Source organism: Canis lupus, unplaced genomic scaffold, assembly GCF_003254725.2.
Source record: "Canis lupus dingo isolate Sandy unplaced genomic scaffold, ASM325472v2 SANDYSCAFF122, whole genome shotgun sequence".
NCBI lineage: Eukaryota > Metazoa > Chordata > Mammalia > Carnivora > Canidae > Canis > Canis lupus.
In genome coordinates, this window is record NW_026019503.1 from 151,492 (window position 1) to 157,024 (window position 5,533).

The 5,533-nt window shown below is 52.2% G+C and overlaps 1 long non-coding RNA gene across 1 annotated transcript; it reads right to left on the minus strand.

The window, feature by feature from the left end:
* Positions 1-372: 372 nt before the first annotated feature.
* On the minus strand, positions 373-4,806 carry LOC118351561 (uncharacterized). The gene is made up of 3 exons (XR_007409592.1): positions 4,408-4,806; positions 4,181-4,326; positions 373-3,516 (listed from the first exon to the last, which is right to left on the minus strand). It is a non-coding gene; the product is annotated as an uncharacterized LOC118351561 (long non-coding RNA).
* Between the last annotated feature and the right edge of the window lie 727 nt (positions 4,807-5,533).

A 5,533-nucleotide genomic window follows, 5' to 3' on the forward strand; every position in this document is an offset into this window, starting at 1 on the left:
GCCTACCAGGGGCGGCCAGACACCAGGGTCAGGACCCCACGGACTTTACTGGGACTCAGCCCGTGCCCCCGGGCCAGGAGGGGCTGGGACAGAGTGACAGTCAGGGAGCCTCAGGTCACCAGGGTCTGTGCAAAGCGACCTAGGAGGTCTGTGCTCCCTCTGTCCTGGGGGCCCGGGCTGGCCGGGTTCCGGGGCACTTCCTCCCCTCCCCGCATCCCCGTGCCTGTGTGCCTCGGGCACAGAGGGCCTGTGGGGCGGTCAGTGTGGCCCTGGAAGGGAGGTCAGGGCAGCAGGCCCTGGTCTTGTGCCCAAGATTGCAAATACGAGAAACCACCAAGGAGCTGACACCGATGCAAACACACGAGGGTTTATTTACAAGCTCCAGCATGGGTCCAAATATACCCGACACTGCGGAGCAGGGACTTGGACCCCGAGACTAAGAGGCGGCGTATCAGCTTTATAGGGGCCAGTGGCCCATGGGATTAACAGAAAGGTGCACAGTCATGTCGGTCCACACGCAGGTGGCCGATTGAATTACATCTTACCCTATAGTATCCATTTTAGCTGGCCTATTACTTTGGTCAGAATTGGCACGCATTTTTGGCGGGCACAAAGCAGGGTTACATTGTTCTGAGCCGATTTCCGATTAGGGTGTGCCCAGCGGCTCGACTAGGGTGGGGCAGCGCCTTAAGCAATAAGCAGGTTATGTGGGGGTCATACAGGAGGTGGCAGGTGTAGCACAAAATGGAATCAGTCCTCCTCTGCTTGTCCAGGGGTAGGGGATTTTTGTTAAATTTCCTGGGTCCCACATTCCCCCCTTTTTCAGAGGATCCTATGCAGGATCCAATCAAGGGTCCAGGTTGCTCTTAGGGTGAGCCAGGTGGAATGATTAAACCAGGATTTTAACCAACCTTGTTGCTGTTCTCGCTGCCATTTATATTCCAGCGAAGAAGCAGCATTCTACGTTTAAGGCAGCACATACCCCCCCCACACACCACACACACACCCTTTGTTGTAAGAAGACTAAGTCTAATCCCTTTCTATTTTGAAGGACAACCTCAGACTAGGGAGTCTTGGAGGTGTGAAATTAGTGAGAACGGTGCACTCTTAGCTTTAGGGGATTGTCCTTGTCCGGGTGGCTTTTCCATTCTGGAACAAAGTTCTTGAGAACGGTATGTGGGTCAGCTGGCTGGACGTGGGTGTAGTGGACCAGGGAGTAATCCCGTCGACCTTGAGAGCATTGGGAGTGGTCAGGATCAGGGTGTAGGTCCCTTGCAGCGAGGTTGAAGTGTCCGGTGTTGGTATCTCCACACGTACACATGTACACCCAGTCACCTGGCTGATATCGATGGGGATCCGGGGGTGGCCCAGTCTCATAGAGGGCCCTCAGCTTAGGCCACACCTGCTCATGGGTTCATGACATTTGGAGGGAGAAAAGAAGTTGGTGATCATCAAATTCAGCAAGCACCTCAAGTTTTAAAATGGGGATAACAGGTGGAGGAAGACCGAACATGATCTCGTAGGGAGTCAGTCCCATCTTATATGGGGAGTTCCTCACCCTATATAGGGCGAAGGGGAGGAGAGTCACCCAGTCCCCGCCAGTCTCCAGGGCTAATTTAGTTAAGGTCTCCTTTAATGTTCTGTTCATCCTCTCTACCTGTCCTGAGCTCTGGGGCCTATATGCACAATCTAATTTCCAATCTGCCCCAAGTACTAGTGCCACTCCCTGTGTTACCTTAGAGAAGAATCCTGGGCCCTTGTCTGACCCAATCTTAACAGGAAAACCATACCTCGGTAAGATGTCTTCCAGCAGTTTCTTGGTCACGGTCTGTGCCGTTTCAGGTTTGGTGGGAAATGCCTCTGTGCATCCTGAAAAAGTATCTACAAACACTAATAAATACCTGTATCCATATTTTCCAGGTTTTACCTCAGTGAAGTCCACTTCCCAGTAGGCTCCTGGGCGGTCCCCCCGGAGCCAGGTGCCTGGGTTAGATCCATGGGCGGTGGCATTAGTTAACTGGCATGAGTGGCAGCTTGCCACGATCTGCTCGATCTTTGCTCGAGAGTCTTTAATAGTGATCTTTGCATGTCGTATGAGGTCTTCCATCTTCCTTGTTCCCGTGTGAGTACTCCGATGCGTTTTGGATAGGACTCGCCGTCCCAGTTCCTCTGGCAAGATGATGCTGGAGTCTGTGGCCCTCCACCAGCCACACAATCACTGGGTCATAGGCAAGCGTTTGATCCAGTGTAAGTCAGCATCACTATAGTTGGGGGTGTCCGGCAGGTTCCGTTCCCCAGGATCAGGTAGCGTGGTTGCTAAGACCTGGGTCACCAAAAGGGACACCTCCTTTGCTTTTAAATCGGCTAGCCGGTTTCCCCTGGCTACTGGTGTGTCTGCCTTTTGGTGCCCCGGACAGTGGATGATGGCTAGGGCCTTGGGCAGCCAGAGGGTCCTCAGGAGTTCAAGAATCTCCGTTTTGTTTTTAACAGTCTTTGCCTCTGCTGTCAGAAGCTCTCTCTCTCTCTGTAAAGGGCTCCGTGAATGTGAGCGGTGGCAAAGGCGTACCTGCTGTCGGTGTAGATGTTTATTCGTTTACCTTCCTCCATGGTCAGTGCCTTGGCCAGTGGGATCAGTTCTGCCCATTGAGCCAACATTTAGGCTGTCAATGGCTCCGCCCAGACGGTCTCTGTCTCCGTGGTTATGGTATGGCTGCCCCCGCAAATCGGACTCCTTCTCGGACAAAACTGCTGTCGTCCGTGTACCAGGTGGCATTGGCGTTCGGCAGTGGCTGGTCCTGGAGATCAGCTCTGATTCCGTACACCTGTGCCAAAATTTCTTGACAGTCATGCAGAGGGGGGTCCCAGTCTGGGTTAGGGAGTAGCGTTGCCAGATTCAGGGTTGTCGGTGGCTTAAATAAAATTCTGGTGGGGTTTAGCAGTAGGCTCTGATAATGGGTCAGATGGGCATTGCTGATCCAGCTGTCTGGGGGCTGTTTGAGTACCCCTTTAATAGCGTGTGGGGTGGTAACATGCAGTTCTTCCGGACTTTTTCTATTATAGACTCGTTCTGCTATTATCACTAAGTCCTGCAAGCTCTTCTCTCCCAGTCTCTCTACTCTTTGCAATTTCTTTTTAATGTTCAGAACGGCCTGGTTAACAAAAGCCATGATAATTGCGGCCTTTGTTTCCGGGGCTTCTGGGTTCATAGGGGTGTACTGCCTAAAAGCCTCTATTGCTCCCTCTAAGAAGGCTGCTGGACTCTCATCCTTACCCTGTCTCACATCATAGACCTTGGCCAGATTGGTAGTCTTGCACGCGGCAGCCTGGAGACCTGCCATTAGAGTCTGGCGGTGGACCCGGAGTCTCTCCTTACCTTCAGGCGAGTTGTGTGCTTTGGGGAGTAAAAACGGGTTTTAGCCAAGGAGGGGAATTCTCGATCATGTCCTGACAGGCCAGGATGTTGGGCATCTGGTCAGGGTGGCCATCTGGTTTGTCCCTGAAGTTCACGGCCTTAACCTGTAAGATAATAGGTAGGTGAAAATTTCCTTCTCGGGGCCATCCCACGTCAAAGGTTGGCCATTCTGATATGCAATAAATTTGGAATCTCTCTCTCTGTATGTCTATGCTCACAATAAGAGCTCTTTCCCTAACATCCGAGAAGTGGGAGAGCATAAGAGACAAGGGTATGGTTTGCATCTGTCCCATTATGTCCCCCGTCCACACCAAGGCACAGACAGTTATGACAGTTCACAAGTAACACAGTCAAACACACAGTTAACAAGAACACAGTAACACAGACCAGCACACAAACAGGTAACACAGACCAGCGTGCAAAGAGGTAAGAAGAGCACAGTAACAGACAAACGTTCTAGTGCAGCTGCGGAGACAAGACAGAAAGTAATCCGAAGGGCTGGCAGCCAGCCCTCCTTACAGATGAGGACCCCCGTCCTCCATACAGACGAGGACCCCCATCCTCCTTACGGATGAGGACCCCCTGTCCTCCTTACGGATGAGGACCCCTGTCCTCCTTACAGATGAGGACCCCCGTCCTCCATACAGATGAGGACCCCCGTCCTCCTTACAGATGAGGACCCCGTCCTCCATACAGATGAGGACCCCCGTCCTCCTTACAGATGAGGACCCCCGTCATCCATACAGATGACGACCCCATCCTACTTACATATGAGGACGCTCATCCTCCATACAGATGAGGACCTCCATCCTCCTTACAGATAGGACCTCCATCCTCCAGGCAGGGGCAAGGGACGTCTCCTCAAGACCCCCGGTTGATGGCCCACCAGCACATCCGCCTAAGTCAATGCTGACCTAATACAGATTGGAATTCCTACAGGTTAGAGCTCATAGAGAATATGCACGCAAAAGGTGGAAAAAGTTGAGTGCACTCACCACGCGTGAAATCCTCCGGATAAGGTCCTGGAGGTCTCTCAGATCCCGGACGAGCCCCCAAATGTTGTGGCCAAGATTGTGAATCCTAGAAACCACCGAGAAGCCGACACCGATGCAAACACAAGAGGGTTTATTCACAAGCTGGAGCGTGGGTCTAAGTATACCTGACACAGCGGAGCAGGGACTTGGACCCCGAGACTAAGGCATAGCAGCTTTATAGGGGCAGTGGCCCATGGGATACACAGAAAGTTGCACAGTCATGTCGGTCCACACGCAGGTGGCCGATTGAATTACATCTTACCCTATAGTATCCATTTGAGCTGGCCTATTACTTTGGTCAGAATTGGCGCGCAGTTTTGGCTGGCACAAAGCAGGGTTACATTGTTATGGGCCGATTTCTGAGTAGCGTGTGCCCAAAAGCTTGACTAGGGTGGGGCAGCACCTTAAGCAATAAGCAGGTTATGTAGGGGTCATACAGAGGGTGACAGCTGTAGCACAAAATGGAATCTGTCCTCCTCTGCTTGTCCAGGAGTAGGGGATTTTTGTTAAATTTCCTGGGTCTCGGGATCCGTGGGTGGCGCAGCGGTTTAGCGTCTGCCTTTGGCCAGGGGCGTGATCCTGGAGACCCGGGATCGATCCCATGTCGGGCTCCCGGTGCATGGAGCCTGCTTCTCCCTCTGCCTATGTCTCTGCCTCTCTATCTCTCTCTCGCTGTGTGACTATCATAAATAAATAAAAAGAAATTTCCTGGGTCCCACACTGACTGCATGTACACTTCGCTTCTAACAGGCCTAGGTTTGTTGCGGGACAGAAGTTGTGTGAGAGGCAATTGGAAGGTGCAGGCCAGGAGACATGTGTCTTGAAACTCAATCCAGCGACTACCGAGGAATTCCTCTCATACATTGCTACTACTTCCATACAAGAGAAGCTAGTTGAACGCAGTGTCCAGGGGAACTTGATTCTGAGAGGTGAGACCCCACGTAGTCCCTCACAGTTCCACACTGCCTGCAGATAGAGTTTTGAACATCCTCACTAGAGATGTATGCCAGAAGCTCATGGGACGCAGGGGGCAAGTTGAAGGCTTCAATGGTTGTGTCTCCAGGTGCAGTAGTGCGGTATTCATTGA